This window comes from Arachis ipaensis, chromosome B3, assembly GCF_059453495.1.
Source record: "Arachis ipaensis isolate K30076 ecotype BB chromosome B3, ASM5945349v1, whole genome shotgun sequence".
Taxonomy (NCBI): domain Eukaryota; kingdom Viridiplantae; phylum Streptophyta; class Magnoliopsida; order Fabales; family Fabaceae; genus Arachis; species Arachis ipaensis.
Genome location: NC_142438.1, coordinates 82,977,503 through 82,997,210, shown reverse-complemented (window position 1 = coordinate 82,997,210; position 19,708 = coordinate 82,977,503). Strand labels below are relative to the sequence as shown.

Sequence of the window (19,708 nt, the reverse complement as noted above, 5' to 3'; positions counted from 1 at the left end):
GCACCAGCCTCATCATGCAACCGCATGCCCCACACGGCCGCGTCGTCCTCCAAACATGGCCATTCACGCGATCGAGTCAATCACGCGATCGCGTCACCCTAAAATTTGGCAAAATGGGTTTGAAACAGAGAGTTGCGCGAACGCACAGCTGCTCTCGCACAATTCGCACAAATTGAGTCACGCGACCGCGTGACCCACGCGTTTGCGTCGCTTGACGAAAACAACACACCACACGACCGCGTGCTCCACGTGTCCGCGTCACATGCTGTGCACAGATTATCCACATCAGCCAAAATATCTTATCTTTTCTTCCCCAAATCCTTATTTTTTTTCTTTTCCCCTTATTATTTCTTTCTTCCCCCTTCCTCCTTCTCTACCCATTGTCAGTTTTTACCTTTGTCTCCCTTATTTTTCACATCCATTATCAAGGTTCTTTTCTTTCTTTCTTTCCTTTTTACTTTTCCTTTATTATTTTTATTCATGTTTTCTTATTTATTTTTCTTTTTATTTTCATTATCTATATTTTCTTTTCCTTCTTTTTATTCCTTTACTTGGTGTTACAAATTTATTTGGGTCATTATTTAATTCTATATTTTGCTTGTGGATTATTATGGAATTATTTGACAATTAATATTACCTTTTAAAGGCTTGCTTGCATGTTCTATCTTGTATTTTCAACAACATATTTACCATGCATGCCAAGTGTTTGTGGAAACGCCCGTATGGCATTACACATTATTTTTAATTATTCTACTCTACTACTTGAATGCCTGTTTTTCACACAACCCCTTTTATATTCTATTGATTAAATATAATTGTCAATACAAACAGATTGCCAGTTTGAAAGACTTGGTAATCTGACTTGGACATTGAATGCTTGATCTATGCTACTCATGCCTTTGCTAGCATACCAATAAACATCTCGCATTCAATTGCCATTACATGCATTTGCTATATTACCTTTGATAAACTTTTCGCAAGTAGTCTAGACCATGTGTTAACGACATCCCTCTTTACCGTGCATTATTTATCAACCATAATGTTCTCTCCCTTGCTCGAACCCTTAGCTTATGTACTTACCTCCTTCCTTTTTCAGGATGGCCACTGATGCCAGGGCATTTTGGCCAATTTCACTGACCTTTTCTTTACTGTTTTAGGGTAGTTTCATGCATTTTTTTAGGAAATAAGCAAGTTTTGGGTAGAATTCCACTTACATCTTGATTCAAGCAAACATTGTGAATTTTATATGATTTCATGAAAATTATGCATGAATTTAATGACAAATTGGATGATGCATAACTCATAACTTGGATTAGAACTTTGATGCACTTTATTTGCTTGATTTTAGGACAAAGGAAGCAAGGAAAAGCCACGTTAGTAGCCACGTTAGTCTAACTAACGTGACCACTAACGTGGAATGGGAGCTAGCTTGCAACGTTAATGAGAAAAAGTGATCGCCAATAACATCTTTGAAGCCATCATAGCCCACGTTAATTACCACGTTAACTACATTAACGTGGTAGTTAACGTGGAGGAAAAGGAAGCTCCAAGCATTAGTGGTAAAAATGAGTGCCACTAACGCTCCAAAAGGGCAATTGGCCACGTTAAGAGTCACGTTAACTCAATTAACGTGAACTCTAATGTGGAACAGGAAAGATAATGCCAACATTAGTGACACTCACCTTTGTCACTAACGTTGGACTAAGCCCATATTGGCTATGTTAAGAGCCACGTTAACTTGGTTAACGTGAACTCTAACGTGGAAGGAGCATGGAATCGCCAACGTTAGTGACATTCACCTTTGTCACTAACATTGGAGATGGCAATCAACACCACGTTAGTGGTCACGTTAATGTAATTAACATGAGGCACTAACGTGGGAAAGGGGCATTTTGGAGCGTTAGTGAAAAAGGTAGGTGTCACTAACGCTTTCGAAGATTTGGCAAGCCTACATTAAAGGTCACGTTAACTATACTAACGTGAACTCTAACGTAGGGAGAAAGGGGTACTCAAAATGTTATTGGGAAAGGTAAACCCCAATAATGTTTGCGAAGGGCCAAGAGGCAACGTTAGTGGTCACGTTAATACCACTAACGTTGAAGTTAACATGGACCATTTTGGGTTAGGAACGTTAGTGAAAAAGGTGATTGTCACTAACGTTCTTGACCCCATGTTTTCACTTAACGTTAACACCACTAACGCCCTAAGCTAAAGTCCATGCCTACTGCACACTTTCTCTGCAATTGAAGCTGAGCCCACTAAAGATGATAACTGCTTCAACTCAAGATCCAAAGGCCCATATCCAAGACTTGAAGAGCCAACTAGAAGATCAGAAGAGTAGTATAAAAAGAGTAGTTTTGAACTAGAGAGGAAGCTTTTGGATTGAGAGAACCACTTTTTGCATAATTTTACTTTCTCTGCAACTTCTAGTTTTAATTCCAGAATGCATTCTCCATCTTTGTTTTCCATTCCCAGAGCCATGAACAACTAAACCCCTTTCATTGGGTCAGAGAGCTCTGTTGTAATTTGATGGATCAATAATAGTTTTCATTATTCTTCTTCTTTATTTTCTCTTGATTTTACTAGAAAGCTTTCAATCTTCATCCAATTGGGTAGTTGTCTTGGAAAAGAAGCTATTCATACTTGGATCTCTTCAGAACCTTGGAAGAGGAATGAAGAGATCATGCTAGAAATGCTTTCTCATGTTAGACCAAATTTGGGTCTGGATGGATATAGTGACATATAATCCTACCAACACTTTGAGTTGGAAATACATGTGGTATAATCAGTGACCATACTTCATCTCTTCTCATGAGCAATTGGACTAAGGAATTGACTATTGATCAAGATTTGAGAGATTAGATTACCATGGAATTGGAATTCAATCACTTAAGATTGCCAAGGAGATCAATGAATGCATTGATTGAGGAAGAGATGAAAATGAACTTGATCCGGAGAATGCAACATCTCCTAAGCCCAATGAATCCCCCATTTCTGATCTTACCCATTCTCTTTAATTTCTGCAATTCACTTCCATGCTAAATTCCCCATTCCCCATTTAAGATTCTGCAATTTACTTTCCGTCATTTATATTCAGCTCTTTATTCCCATCATTTACATTTTTAGCTATTTACTTTCCGCCATTTAATTTCCTGCAACTCTCACATCAAATTCTGTTTAGCTCAACCAGAACATTCCTCTAATTAAAGTTGATTGACCAATCAATCCCTGTGGGATTCGACCTCACTCTATTGTGAGTTTTTACTTGACGATAATTCGGTATACTTGCCGAGGGAAATTGTTGAGAGACAAGTTTCCGTGCATCAAGTTTATTGCGCCGTTGCCGGGGATTGATTTTGCATCAACAATGATTAAATTGGTGGATAACTAGATTGAGCATTTTTTTTCTCTTTTGTTTGATTTAATTTCATTTGAGTAATTTACTTTCAATTTTAGTTATTTCCTTCCCTTTACCCTTTACCCGTTTGTGGTGTTATCTGCACATTTTTTTTACTATTTAGTTCACTGACCCACTAACTGTTTGATATATTGCATCACTCACACTAACAGCATTTCTGCAGAGAATACTGTCTGCATCTATCTTTCTTGCTTGTGACTTGTGGGTTGTATGACAGGTAGAAGAAGCAGTGCTTCAACTTCCTTTGATTCTGAACCTGAGAGGACCTTCCTTAGATTGAGGAGGGAAGCAAGAGGAAAGAGAGTCGTTAGTGCTGAGGAAGAGGATGAGTATTTTGAACCAGACATGGATGAGAATATGGAAAACCATCATGAAGAAGAGGCTCACAACCATGGCAGCGAAGGCCCAGTGCATTATGCTGGGCAAGAGAGAAGAGTTCTGGGATCTTACATCAATCCAAACCCAGGAAATTGTAGAAGTAGCATCCAAAAGCCAACCATACATGCCAACAACTTTGAACTAAAGCTACAGCTCATCACCCTTGTTCAGAACAACTGTTCATTCGGAGGAAGTGTTCAAGAAGATCCCAATCAACATCTAACCACCTTCCTGAGGATATATGATACTGTGAAGTCTAATAGTGTTCATCCTGACACCTACAGACTGCTTCTATTCCCCTTCTCACTCAAGGACAAGGCATCTAAATGGCTGAAATCCTTTCCGAATGAGAGTTTAACAACCTGGGAGGATGTGGTGAACAAGTTCTTGGCGAGATTCTATCCTCCTCAAAGAATCAACAGGTTGAGAGCTGAAGTTCAAACTTTTAGACAACAGGATGGTGAGACTCTCTACGAAGAATGGGAGAGATTTAAGAAGGTGCCCGCCAGATATGTTCAATGAATGAGTGCAGCTACACATTTTCTATGAAGGTCTTTCTTATGAATCAAAGAAGGCAGTAGACCACTCATCCGGGGGATCTCTGAACAAGAAGAAGACCATTGAAGAAGCCATAGATGTCATTGAGACTGTAGCTGAGAATGACTACTTCTGTGCTTCTGAAAGAGGCAACACTAGAGGAGTGATGGAGCAGAACAACGTGGATGCACTGCTAGCTCAAAACAAGACGATCACCAAGCAGCTGGCTGACCTTACCAAGAAGATGGAGAGGAATGAAGTAGTAGTAATCACCACCTCAACATCAGCTCAAGAAGGAGTGAATGAAGAAGTAGAGGGTGATCAGGAACAAGCCAACTACATTGGAAATCCACCTAGGCAGAATCATGACCCATACTCCAAAACCTATAATCCTGGTTGGAGGAACCACCCAAACTTTGGGTGGGGAAATCAACAAGACCAAGGCCAAGATCAGAGACGCCACAAACCCAACAACAATACAGCTCACCAACATTCCACACAGAGATCATATCAGCACCCACCTAACAACACACCTCAACATCCATACCAAAGCCAAAATGGCCCTTCTCATCCCTCCAATCTCAACTCACCATCATTGGAAGAAAGACTATCAAGGATTGAGACTCTACTTGAAGGCATATGTAAGGAAATCCAAGATAACAAAGTGTTCAAGGAGGAGGTGCGAGCCAATATCAAGAACTAGGAAGACACCATCAAGAGGCTGGAATTTCAAGTGGGATACCTCTCTGAGAAGATTCCCAAACCTACTGATAGCTTCCCAAGTGACACAGAGAAGAACCTGATAGGCGAAGTAAAGAAGGTCAGATGGGAAGATTGCAAGATGGTCACTATAAGTGATAAGGGGACTGAGGAAGAGCCGAACAAACCATTAGAACAACATGGAGATACATCGGCAGAGAAACAGGAAGAGGATCACCAAGAAACCAAAATTTCACAGAAGGAGCTGCTAAGACTCTATGCACACTTTCCCAAAAACTCAAGGGTGGTGTAGAAAAGAGAATATACTCAAGGTTCCTTGACATGTTTGCATCTCTCCATGTAAACATACCATTCATCAAGGCCCTCCAACAAATGCCCTCATACATTAAGTATATGAAGGAGCTGCTGACTAGGAAAAGTTCACTCAAAGGAGGGCAAACAATAGTGATGAATAAGGAGTGCAGTGCTCTCATTCAACCAGAGATGCCTACAAAAAGGAAGGACCTAGGGAGTTTTAACATCCCCTGTGCCATAGGAGAAACAATGTTTGATAAGGGATTCTGTGATCTGGGAGCAAGCATCAACTTAATGCCTTTATCCCTTATAAAGAAGCTGCAGATCAATGAGCTAATGCCCACAGATGTCATCAGGCTGGCTGACAAAACTCAAAAACAAGCAGTAGGAGTGGTAGAAAATGTGTTAGTGAAGGTTGGGAACTACTTCCTTCCCACATACTTTGTCATAGTAGAAATGGAAGAGAGTAACCTTCACCCAATCATATTGGGAAGACCATTCCTAGCTACAGCCAGAGCGCTCATAGATGTGGAGCGAGGAGAGCTAATATTGAGGATACATGACGAATAACTCGCATTTAATGTCTTCAAACCCTCACAGGAAGCAGATCAGAAAAGCAAGGAACCAAGGGGAGAGCACGACAAAGCACTGGTGGAAGAAACAAGCATTGAAGCAAAAGCCGTACACCTGGGAACCCCTTTGGTTGATGAACAGGATAATCGGCAATTGTCACAGCCCAAGGAAGATCAGGAGGAACCTAAACCACCAGAGTCATATGAGACCAGCAATAAAATTTCCTTGAAAGAAGAGGTCACAAAGAGCAGGGCAACATCAAAAGGAACAAAGAAGAAGGCACCAAGGAGGTGGAGAAACAAGAAGATCCCTACAGAGGATTTCTCTCCAGGGAATAAAGTGATCTCAGCTTACTTCCTAGATATCCCACCTCATCTTCCCACCATCCCATCTCAGTTACCTAAGGTTTTCACCATCAACAAAATTCTCTCCCTAGAGCATGTAGAGATCCTTGATGTAGCCAATGGATATAGGTTTACTGTAAGAGGGGAAGATCTGAAGCATTACCAACCACCCTGACAAAGGGCAGAACGTCAAGCTAGTGATGCTAAAGAAGCGCTTCATGGGAGGCAACCCATGTTTTATATGCTTTTAAAGTAATTAATAATGCAAGGTTCATGAATTCAAAATCAGCTTTGACATATCCTTGAATGAATCCTTTTATGCAACATATAGTGGAGAACAAGTTTGGTGTTCAAGGCATACTAAGAGGACATGAATGCAACTCATAGCATGTCACTCTTAGCACCTTGAACAATTCTTTTTACACCACATAACCACAAACTAAGTTTGGTGTCACCAATGTTGCATATATGGGCAATTAATTAGTCAGTTGGTTTACATTCATGAATAGCACTTAGTTAGTTAAAAACAAAAACAAACAAAAAAATTTTTATTTTGTTTTTCTTCTTTTTGAAAAGTAGTTATCCCACTTTTCCAATATTTGCCGCCAACTTTCAATCTTATTAATTTTGTTCCTTTATCTTGTAGGAGAAATGAGAGGAGGATTGGAAAGAATTAATTGGACAATTGAAGAAGGAGGATTTGGCCACCACAAAAGGAGAGTACTATACACGTGTTTTCAAGGGGGATGCATTGGGACATGTTGCCATGCAACATTGGAAGAGTGGCACGCTTGGAAATCGAACCAACCCCCCTTCATAAAGTTGATGATCCTTGTGCTCATCCTATGCTGAACCCCATCCGTTCATCACACAACCACTCTATCAATCCACACCTTTCATTCGCTCACCATCTATCTATATAAAGTGGTTCCTATTCCATACCCCTCCCTTCCACATCCCAAATTCTCATTCTTTGTACTTCTAACTTTTGGAACCCAATACCTCTTACCCCATCAAAAACACTCTCACTCATTCCCTTAACTATATCCTATCCTAACCCGGCCAAATTCCACCATCTATCCACACCCTTCAACATATTCACAACTCAAAAAGTCACTCATGGCATCATCGAGCTCCAAGAGGCAAAAGAGGAAGGAACCGGTGGAGATTATTGACGTTGGGATTTTTTCCAGTAAAGAATGTCATAAAAACATAAATCCCTTCGTACAAACGTTTTGGTTGTCACAAGTAACAAACCCCTTTGAAATTGATAACCGAGTATTCAAACCTCGGGTTGTCTTCTCAAGGAATTGCAGGGAAGTATGTTCTTATTATTGGTTATGAAGATTGTAAATTGGGGGTTTTGGAAGTTTGGGCAATGCGCACAGGTATATTTTCGAGCAATAAAAATAAATAGATAACTGTAAAATAAACTCTTGGCAAGGTATGAGAACCGGAAATCCTGTCCTTGTTATCCTTATTAGATGTGATGATAATTGGATTTTAATCCCACTTAGTTAAGTCAAGTGGACTAATTAGCTTGATTCTCAAGTCCTAGTCAACTCCTGTGGAGAGACTAGTGTTAGAGCAATCCTAGCTAAAGCAAAATCAGCCAATTTCAACCACTCCTGAGTTTGACAACTCAAGTGTTACCAATTACCTAACCAAAGCCAAAATGGAAGAAAGTCTACTTGAATGAAAATAATTTGGATAAACACAGAGCATTAAAAAATTAAAGAGAGCAATCATAAGTCTGAAATACCTCAAATAACATTAATTCAAAGAGTAATTTGTAACATAGAAGAATTCATAAATAAAATTGGGAAAATAATAAAAATAAAGAACCTGGGATTGAGAGCTACTCCTAAAACTAAGAGAAATCCTAAATCCTAATCCTAAGAGAGAGGAGAGAACCTCTCTCTAAAAACTACATCTACTCCTAAAAAATTGTAAATATGAGAGCCCTCCTATGAATGGATGTAATCCCCCACTTTATAGCCTCTAATCTGTGTTTTCTGGGCCGCAAACTATGTCAAAAACAGTCCAGAATTCGCTGGTTTTGAATTCAGATTCGCTGATTTTCGTCACTTGCGATGCGGCCGCATGGAGCACGCGGTTGCGTCGCTCAGCGTCAGAGCAACTATGGCATATTATATATCAAATCGAAGTCCCGGACGTTAGCTTTTCAACGCAACTGAAACCGCATCGTTTGGATCTCTGTAGCTAAAGTTATAGCCGTTTGAGTGCAGAGAGGTCAGGCTGGACAGCTGATGAGCGGATAATTTATACGCTTTTTGACATTGTTTTTAGTATATTTTTAGTAGAATCTAGTTACTTTTAGGGATGTTTTCATTAGTTTTTATGTTAAATTCAGATTTCTGGACTTTACTATGTGTTTTTGTGTTTTTCTATGATTTCAGGTATTTTCTGGCTGAAACTGAGGGACTCGAGCAAAAATCAGATTCAGAGGTTGAAGAAGGGCTGCTGATGCTGTTGGATTCTGACCTCTCTACACTCAAAGTGGATTTTCTGGAGATACAGAACTCAAAATGGCGCGCTTCCACTTGCGTTGGAAAGTAGACATCGAGGGCTTTCCAGCAATATATAATAGTCCATACTTTTCCTAAGTTTAGACGATGCAAACTGGCGTTCAACGCCAGATCTCAGCCCAATTCTGGAGTTCAGCGCCAGAAAGGGATCAAAAACCAGTGTTGAACGCCAGAAATGGATCAAAACCTGGCGTTCAACTCCACAAATGGCCTCTGCACGTGGAAAGTTAAGGCTCAGTCCAAGCACACACCAAGTGGGTCCCGGAAGTGGATTTATGCATCAATTACTTACTTATGTAAACCCTAGTGACTAGTTTATTATAAATAGGACCTTTTACTATTGTATTAGACATCTTTGGATGCCTGGTTCTTAGATAAGAGGGGCTGGCCATTCGGCCATGCCTGGACCTTTCACTTATGTATTTTTAATGGTAGAGTTTCTACACTCCATAGATTAAAGTGTGGAGCTCTGCTGTTCCTCAAAGATTAATGCAAAGTACTACTGTTTTCTATTCAATTCATCTTATTTCGCTTCTAAGATATTCATTCGCACTTCAAGCTGAATGTGATGAACGTGACAATCATCATCATTCCCCATGAACGCGTTCCTGACAACCACTTCTGTTCTACTTTCGATTGAATGAGTGTCTCTTAGATCTCTTAACTAGAATCTTCGTGGTATAAGCTAGATTGATGGCGGCATTCAAGAGAATCTGGAAAGTCTAAACCTTGTCTATGGTATTCTGAGTAGGATTCAATGATTGAATGACTGTGACGAGCTTCAAACTCGCGATTGCTGGGCGTAGTGACAGACGCAAAAGGATAGTAAATCCTATTCCAGTATGATCGAGAACCGACAGATGAATAGTCGTGCCGTGATAGGGTGCGTTGAGCATGTTCACTGAGAGGATAGGATGTAACCATTGACAAGGGTGATGCCTCCAGACGATTAGCCGTGCCGTGACAGGGCATTTGGATCATTTTCCCGAGAGAAGACCGAAAGTAGCCATTGACAATGGTGATGCATTACATAAAGCCAGCCATGGAAAAGAGTAAGACTGATTGGATGAAGATAGCAGGAAAGCAGAGGTTCAGAGGAACGAAAGCATCTCTATTCGCTTATCTGAAATTCTCACCAATGATTTACATAAGTATTTCTATCACTATTTTATTAATTATTTTTGAAAACCCCATTACTATTTTATATCCGCCTGACTGAGATTTACAAGGTGACCATAGCTTGCTTCATACCAACAATCTCCGTGGGATTCGACCCTTACTCACGTAAGGTATTACTTGGACGACCCAATGCACTTGCTGGTTAGTTGTGCGAAGTTGTGAACCATGGTATTGGCATCATGTTTTTGGCGCCATTACCAGGGAAAGAAAGAGCGTTTTACATAATCAAAGTGCAGTCATAATTTCTGCGCACCAAGTTTTTGGCGCCGTTGCCGGGGATTGTTCGAGTTTGGACAACTGACGGTTCATCTTGTTGCTCAGATTAGGTAAATTTTCTTTTTGTTTTCTTTTCAAAAAATTCTTTCAAAATTTTCTCCTTTGTTTTCGAAAAAAAAAATTTTTAAAAAATAAAAATGTTTTCAAAAATAAATTATTCTATGGCTTCAAAACTTTCAAGAATGAATTCTAGAGTTTCATGGTAACATGTTGAATCCTATCTGGCTGAAAAGCCATACCCAAACTCCTTTGGGATTGGTCTTCAACTAATCACCTCAATGGATGTAAATCCATTCTAAAGCTTGGCTGGTTATTAAGCCATGCCTGACCCTTTGATTGGAGCTTTAGACTAAAGAGCATAAGATTCCTGGAATTCATATTAAAAATTTTAGAATCCTTATTTTTTGTTTTTCAAATAATTTTCGAAAAAAAAATACAAAAAAATTAGAAAATCATAAAAAACAAAAATATTTTTTGTGTTCTTGTTTGAGTCTTGAGTCATGTTATAAGTTTGGTGTCAATTGCATGTGCATCTTGCATTTTTCGAAAATTCTCATGCATTCATAGTGTTCTTCATGATCTTCAAGTTGTTCTTGGTAAGTCCTCTTGTTTGATCTTTGCATTTGCATGTTTAGTGTCTTTTCTTGTTTTTCATATGCATTCTTGAATTCTTAGTGTCTAAGCATTAAAGAATTCGAAGTTTGGTGTCTTGCATGTTTTCCTTGCATTAAAAATTTTTCAAAAATATGTTCTTGGTGTTCATCTTGACATTCATAGCATTCTTGCATGCATTCATTGTTTTAATCTAAAAATCTCATGCATTGCATCATTTTTCTTGTTTTTCTCTCTCATCATTAAAAATTCAAAAATCAAAAAAATATCTTTCCCTTTTTCTCTCTTAAAATTTCGAAAATTAGATTTGACTTTTTCAAAAATTTTTAAAATCTAGTTGTTTTTATGAGTCAAATCAAATTTTCAATTTAAAAATCAAATCTTTTTCATTTTTCTTAGTTATTTTCGAAAATTTCAAAAATATTTTTCAAAAATCTTTTTCTTAATTTTGTATCAAATTTTCTAAAATAACAATAATAATTAATGTTTTGATTCAAAAATTTCAAGTTTGTTACTTGCTTGTTAAGAAAGATTCAAACTTTGAGTTCTAGAATCATATCTTGTGATTTCTTGTGAATCAAGTCATTAATTGTGATTTTAAAAATCAAATCTTTTTCAAAAACTAATTTCAATCATATCTTTTCAAAAATATCTTCTTATCATATCTTTTTCAAAAAAAAAACTTGATTTCAAAATATCTTCTCTAACTTCCCAACTCCTTATCTTTTAAAAATTTGTTTCAACCAACTAACTAACTTTTTGTTTGTTTCTTATCTTTTTCAAAACTACCTAACTAACTCTCTCTCTCTAATTTTCGAAAATATCTCCCCCCTTTTTTTCAAAATTTCCTTTTAATTAACTAATTATTTCAATTTTTAAATCTTAATTTTCGAAAATTACTAACCTTTTTCAAAAACTATTTTCAAAAATCACTAACTCTTTTTCAAAAATTATTTTCGAAATTTTCCCTCTCTCATCTTATTCTATTTATTTATTCATCTACTAACATCTCTCCCTCACCCACCAAAAATCCAAACCCTCTCTCTCTCTTTCTGAGTTCAGATTTTTCTCTTCTTCTTTTCTTCTACTAACAATAAGGAACCTCTTTACTGTGACATAGAGGATTCCTCTTCTTTTCTTTTTCTCTTATCTTTCTTATGAGCAGGGATAGAGAAAAAGGCATTCTTGTTGAAGCTGATCCAGAACCTGAAAGGACTCTGAAGAGGAAACTAAGAGAAGCTAAATTACAACAATCCAGAGACAACTTGATTGAAAATTTCGAACAAGTAAAGGAGATGACAGCCGAACCCAACAACAATGCAAGGAGAATGCTTGGTGACTTTACTGCACCAAATTCCAATTTACATGGAAGAAGCATCTCCATTCCTACCATTGGAGCAAACAATTTTGAGCTGAAACCTCAATTAGTTTCTCTGATGTAGCAGAACTGCAAGTTTCATGGACTTCCATCTGAAGATCCTTTTCAGTTCTTAACTGAATTCTTGCAGATCTGTGATACTGTTAAGACTAATGGAGTAGATCCTGAAGTCTACAGGCTCATGCTTTTCCCTTTTGATGTAAGAGACAGAGCTAGAATATGGTTGGACTCTCAACCTAAAGATAGCCTGAACTCTTGGGATAAGCTGGTCACGGCTTTCTTAGCCAAGTTCTTTCCTCCTCAAAAGCTGAGCAAGCTTAGAGTAGATGTTCAAACCTTCAAACAAAAAGATGGTGAATCCCTCTATGAAGCTTGGGAAAGATACAAACAGTTGACCAAAAAGTGTCCTTCTGACATGCTTTCAGAATGGACCATCCTGGATATATTCTATGATGGTTTATCTGAGCTATCAAAGATGTCATTGGATACTTCTGTAGGTGGATCCATTCACCTAAAGAAAACGCCTGCAGAAGCTCAAGAACTCATTGACATGGTTGCAAATAACCAGTTCATGTACACTTCTGAAAGGAATTCTGTGAATAATGGGATGCCTATGAAGAAGGGAGTTCTTGAAGTTGATACTCTGAATGCCATATTGGCTCAGAGCAAAATATTGACTCAGCAAGTCAATATGATTTCTCAGAGTCTGAATGGAGTGCAAGCTGCATCCAACAGTACTCAAGAGGCTTCTTATGAAGAAGAAGCTTATGATCCTGAAAACCCTGCAATAGCAGAAGTGAATTACTTAGGTGAACCTTATGGAAACACCTATAATCCATCATGGAGAAATCATCCAAATCTCTCATGGAAGGATCAAAGGCCTCAACAAGGCTCTAATAATGGTGGAAGAAACAATTTTAACAATAATAAACCTTTTCCATCATCCACTCAGCAACAGACAGAGAACTCTGAACAAAATACTTCTAATTTAGCAAACTTAGTCTCTGATCTATCTAAGGCCACTGTAAGTTTCATGAATGAAACAAGGTCTTCCATTAGAAATTTGGAAGCACAAGTGGGCCAGCGGAGTAAAAGGATCACTGAAATACCTCCTAGCACTCTCCCAAGCAATACAGAAGAAAATCCAAAAGGAGAGTGCAAGGCCATTAACATAACCGAATTGGCCGAACCCAATGAGGGAGAGGAGGACGTGAATCCCAATGAGGAAGACCTCCTGGGACGCCCAGTGATCAATAAGAAGTTTCCCTCTGAGGAACCAAAGGACTCTGAGGCTCATATAGAGACCATAGAGATTCCATTGAACCTCCTTATGCCATTCATGAGCTCTGATGAGTATTCCTCTTCTGAAGAGAATGAGGATGTTACTGAAGAGCAAGCTGCCAAGTTTCTTGGTGCAATCATGAAGCTGAATGCCAAATTATTTGGTATTGAAACTTGGGAAGATGAACCTCCCTTGTTCACCAATGAACTAAGTGATCTGGATCAACTGACATTGCCTCAGAAGAGACAGGATCCTGGAAAGTTCATAATACCTTGTACCATAGGCACCATGATCTTTAAAGGCTCTGTGTGACCTTGGTTCAGGAATAAACCTCATGCCCCTCTCTGTAATAGAGAAACTAGGAATCTATGGGGTGTAAGCTGCTAAAATCTCATTAGAGATGGCAGACAATTCAAGAAAACAGGCTTATGGACAAGTAGAGGAAGTGTTAGTAAAGGTTGAAGGCCTTTACATCCCTGCTGATTTCATAGTCCTGGATACTGGAAAGGAAGAGGATGAATCCATCATCCTAGGAAGACCTTTCCTAGCCACAGCAAGAGCTGTGATTAATGTGGACAGAGGAGAATTAATCCTTCAATTGAATGAGGACAAACTTGTGTTTACAACTCAAGGATCTCTCTCTGTATCCATGGAGAGGAAGCATAAAAAGCTTCTCTCAAAGCAGAGTCAAACAAAGCCCCCACATTCAAACTCTAAGTTTGGTGTTGGGAGGGTCTCAACAATGCTCTGAACATCTGTGAGGCTCCATGAGAGCCCACTGTCAAGCTATTGACATTAAAGAAGCGTTTGTTGGGAGGCAACCCAATTTTTATTTATCTAACTATATTTTTCTTAGTTATATGTCTTTGTAGGTTCATGATCATGTGGAGTCACAAAATAAATATAAAAATTGAAAACGGAATCAAAAACAGCAGAAGAAAAATCACACCTTGGAGGAAGCACCTATCTGGCGTTCAACGCCAGAACAGAGCATGGTTCTGGCGCTGAACGCCCAAAATGGGCAGCATCTGGGCGCTGGACGCCAGAATTGCACCCTGGAGAAAAGCTGGCGCTAAACGCCCAGAACAGGCATGGTTCTGGCATTCAACGCCAGAAATGGCCAACAAATGGGCGTTGAACGCCCAAAATGGGCACCAACCTGGCGCTGAACGCCCAGAGTTGTGTGCAAGGGCATTTTACATGCCTAATTTGGTGCAAGGTTGTAAATCCTTGAACACCTCAGGATCTGTGGACCCCACAGGATCACCTCAGGATCTGTGGACCCCACAGGATCATCTCAGGATCTGTGGACCCCACAGGATCATCTCAGGATCTGTGGACCCCACAGGATCCCCACCTACCTCCACTCACTTCTTCTCACCCCTCTTTCACACAATCCCATAAACACTCTTCCCCAAAACCCTTCACCAATCACCTCAATCCCTCTTCTCCATCACCTCTTCACCACTCACATCCATCCACTCTTCCCCATAAACCTACCTCATAAACTCCACCTACCTTCAAAATTCAAAATCAATTTCCCACCCAAACCCACCCATATGGCCGAAACCTTCCCCCCCTCCCTTCCCTATATAAAGCCCTCCATTCCTCTTCAAATTCACACAACATAACCCTCTCTTCTCTTCTTGGCCGAAATACAACCCCTTCTCCCTCTCCTCCATTTCTTCTTCTTCTTCATCTATTCTTTCTTCTCTTGCTCGAGGGCAAGCAAAATTCTAAGTTTGGTATGGTAAAAGCATAAGCTTTTTATTTTTCCATTACCATTGATGGCACCTAAGACCGGAGAATCCTCTAGAAAAGGAAAAGGGAAGACAAAAGCTTCCACCTCCGAGTCATGGGAGATGGAAAGGTTCATCTCCAAAGCCCATCAAGACCACTTCTATGATGTTGTGGCCAAGAAGAAGGTGATCCCTGAGGTCCCTTTCAAACTCAAAAGAAATGAGTATCCGGAGATCCGACATGAAATTCAAAGGAGAGGTTGGGAAGTTCTAACAAATCCCATCCAACAAGTCGGCATCCTAATGGTTCAAGAGTTCTATGCTAATGCATGGATCACCAAGAACCATGATCAAAGTAAGAACCCGGATCCAAAGAACTATGTTACAATGGTTTGGGGGAAATACTTAGATTTTAGTCCGAAAAATGTGAGGTTGGCGTTCAACTTGCCAAACATGAAAGAGAACGCACGTCCCTACACAAGGAGAGTCAACTTTGATCAAAGGTTGGACCAAGTCCTCATGGACATATGTGTAGAAGGATCTCAATGGAAGATTGACTCAAAAGGCAAACCAGTTCAACTAAGAAGACTGGACCTCAAGCCTGTAACTAGAGGATGGTTGGAGTTCATTCAATGCTCAATCATTCCCACTAGCAACCAGTCTGAAGTTACTATAGACCGGGCCATCATGATCCATAGCATCATGATTGGAGAAGAGGTGGAAGTTCATGAGATTATACCTCAAGAACTCTACAAAGTGGCTGACAAGTCCTCCACTATGGCAAGGTTAGCCTTTCCTCACCTCATTTGCCACCTATGCAATTCGGCTGGGATTGACATAGAGGGAGATATCCTCATTAAAGAGGACAAGCCCATCACTAAGAAAAAGATGGAGCAAGCAAGAGAGCCCATTCATGGAGCTCAAGAGGCGTATGAAGCTCATCACCATGAGATCCCGGAGATGCCTCAAATGCAGTTTCCTCCATAGAACTATTGGGAGCAAATCAACACCTCCCTAGGAGAATTGAGTTCCAATATGGGACAACTAAGGGTGGAACATCAAGAGCACTCCATCATCCTTCATGAAATAAGAGAAGATCAAAAAGCAATGAGGGAGGAGCAACAAAGGCAAGGAAGACACATAGAAGAGCTCAAGGACATTATTGGTTCCTCAAGAAGGAAACGCCACCATCACTAAGGTGGATTCATTCCTTGTTCTTATTTCTTCTGTTTTTCGTTTTCTATGTCATGTGCTTATCTATGTTTGTGTCTTTATTACATGATCATTAGTAGTTAGTAACTTTGTCTTAAAGTTATGAATGTCCTATGAATCCATCACCTCTCTTAAATGAAAAATGTTTTAATTCAAAAGAACAACAAGTACATGAGTTTCGAATTTATCCTTGAACTTAGCTTAATTATATTGATGTGGTGACAATGCTTCTTGTTTTCTGAATGTATGCTTGAACAGTGCATATGTCTTTTGAAGTTGTTGTTCATGAATGTTAAATATGTTGGCTCTTGAAAGAATGATGACTAGGAGACATGTTATTTGATAATCTGAAAAATCATAAAAATGATTCTTGAAGCAAGAAAAAACAGCAAAGAACAAAGCTTGCAGAAAAAAAAAAGAAGAAAAAAAAAAGGCGAAAACAAATATATATAGAAAGAAAAAAAAAGCAAGCAGAAAAAGCCAAAAGCTCTTAAAACCAAGAGGCAAGAGCAAAAAGCCAATAACCCTTAAAATCAAAAGGCAAGGGCAAATAAAAAGGATCCCAAGGCTTTGAGCATCAGTGGATAGGAGGGCCTAAAGGAATAAAATCCTGGTCTAAGCGGCTAAACCGAGCTGTCCCTAACCATGTGCTTGTGGCGTGTAGGTGTCAAGTGAAAACTTGAGACTGAGCGGTTAAAGTCAAGGTCCAAAGCAAAAAAAGAGTGTGCTTAAGAACCCTGGACACCTCTAATTGGAGACTTTAGCAAAGCTGAGTCACAATCTGATAAGGTTCACCCAATTATGTGTCTGTGGCATTTATGTATCCGGTGGTAATACTGGAAAACAAAGTGCTTAGGGCCACGGCCAAGACTCATAAAATAGCTGTGTTCAAGAATCATCATACTGAACTAGGAGAATCAATAACACTATCTGAACTCTGAGTTCCTATAGATGCCAATCATTATGAACTTCAATGGATAAAGTGAGATGCCAAAACTATTCAAGAGGCAAAAAGCTATAAGTCCCGCTCATATGATTGAAGCTATATTTCATTGATAGTTTGGAATTTATAGTATATTCTCTTCTTTTTATCCTATTTGATTTTCAGTTGCTTGGGGACAAGCAACAATTTACGTTTGGTGTTGTGATGAGCGGATAATTTATACGCTTTTTGACATTGTTTTTAGTATGTTTTTAGTAGAATCTAGTTACTTTTAGGGATGTTTTCATTAGTTTTTATGTTAAATTCACATTTCTGGACTTTACTATGAGTTTGTGTATTTTTCTGTAATTTCAGGTATTTTCTGGCTGAAATTGAGGGACTTGAGCAAAAATCAGATTCAGAGGTTGAAGAAGGACTGCTGATGCTGTTGGATTCTGACCTCCCTGCACTCAAAGTGGATTTTCTGGAGCTACAGAACTCAAAATGGCGCGCTTCCAATTGTGTTGGAAATTAGACATCCAGGGCTTTCCAGAAATATATAATAGTTTATACTTTGCTCAAGTTTAGATGACGCAAACTGGCGTTCAACGCCAGCTCTCTGCCCAATTCTGGATTTCAGCGCCAGAAAGGGATCAAAAACCAGAGTTGAACGCCAGAAATGGATCAAAACCTGGTGTTCAACTCCACAAATGGCCTCTACACGTGGAAAGTTAAGGATCAGCCCAAGCACATACCAAGTGGGTTCCGGAAGTGGATTTATGCATCAATTACTTACTTATGTAAACCCTAGTGACTAGTTTATTATAAATAGGACCTTTTACTATTGTATTAGACATCTTTGGACGCCTGGTTCTTAGATCAGAGGGGCTGGTCATTCGGCCATGCCTGGACCTTTCACTTATGTATTTTTAATGGTAGAGTTTCTACACTCCATAGATTAAGGTGTGGAGCTCTGCTGTTCCTCAAAGATTAATGCAAAGTACTACTGTTTTCTATTCAATTCATCTTATTTCGCTTCTAAGATATTCATTCGCACTTCAACCTGAATGTGATGAACGTGACAATCATCATCATTCCCCATGAACGCGTGCCTGACAACCACTTCCGTTCTACTTTCGATTGAATGAGTGTCTCTTAGATCTCTTAACCAGAATCTTCGTGGTATAAGCTAGATTGATGGCAGCATTCAAGAGAATCCGGAAAGTCTAAACCTTGTCTGTGGTATTCCGAGTAGGATTCAATGATTGAATGACTGTGACGAGCTTCAAACTCGCGATTGCTGGGCGTAGTGACAGACGCAAAAGGATAGTAAATCCTATTCCAGTATGATCGAGAACCGACAGATGAATAGCCGTGCCGTGACAAGGTGCGTTGACCATGTTCACTGAGAGGATAGGATGTAACCATTGACAAGGGTGATGCCTCCAGACGATTAGCCGTGCCGTGACAGGGCATTTGGATCATTTTCCCGAGAGAAGACCGAAAGTAGCCATTGACAATGGTGATGCATTACATAAAGCCAGCCATGGAAAGGAGTAAGACTGATTGGATGAAGATAGCAGGAAGGCAGAGGTTCAGAGGAACGAAAGCATCTCTATTCGCTTATCTGAAATTCTCACCAATGATTTACATAAGTATTTCTATCACTATTTTATTAATTATTTTCGAAAACCCCATTACTATTTTATATCCGCCTGACTGAGATTTACAAGGTGACCATAGCTTGCTTCATACCAACAATCTCCATGGGATTCGACCCTTACTCACGTAAGGTATTACTTGGACGACCCAGTGCACTTGCTGGTTAGTTGTGCGAAGTTGTGAACCATGGTATTGGCATCATGTTTTTGGCGTCATTACCAGGGAAAGAAAGAGCGATGAATTTTACATAATCAAAGTGCAGTCACAATTTCTGCGCACCAACAGCTTAGCAATTTCTCCAACTTCTTGCATTCTTTCCACTTTTGCATGCTTTCTTCCCATCCCCCAAGCCATTCCTGCCTTATAATATCTGAAAACACTTAACACACATATCAAGGCATCTAATGGTAATAAGAGAGGATTAATATTAAGCAAATATAAGATCAAAGAAGCATGTTTTCAATCAAAGCACATAATTAGGAAGGCAATTGTAAAACCATTCAAATAATATGAATAAGTGGGTAAAGAGTTGATGAAAACCACTCAATTGAGCACAAGATAAACCATGAAATAGTGGTTTATCAACCTCCCCACACTTAAACACTGGCATGTCCTCATGCTAATCTCAAGAGA

At 39.4% G+C, this 19,708-nt stretch overlaps 1 non-coding gene across 1 annotated transcript; it reads right to left on the bottom strand.

Moving 5' to 3' along the window:
- Positions 1-12,571: 12,571 nt before the first annotated feature.
- Positions 12,572-12,679, bottom strand: LOC148571359 (small nucleolar RNA R71). Its single transcript, XR_015907806.1, has one exon. It is a non-coding gene; the product is annotated as a small nucleolar RNA R71 (small nucleolar RNA).
- Between the last annotated feature and the right edge of the window lie 7,029 nt (positions 12,680-19,708).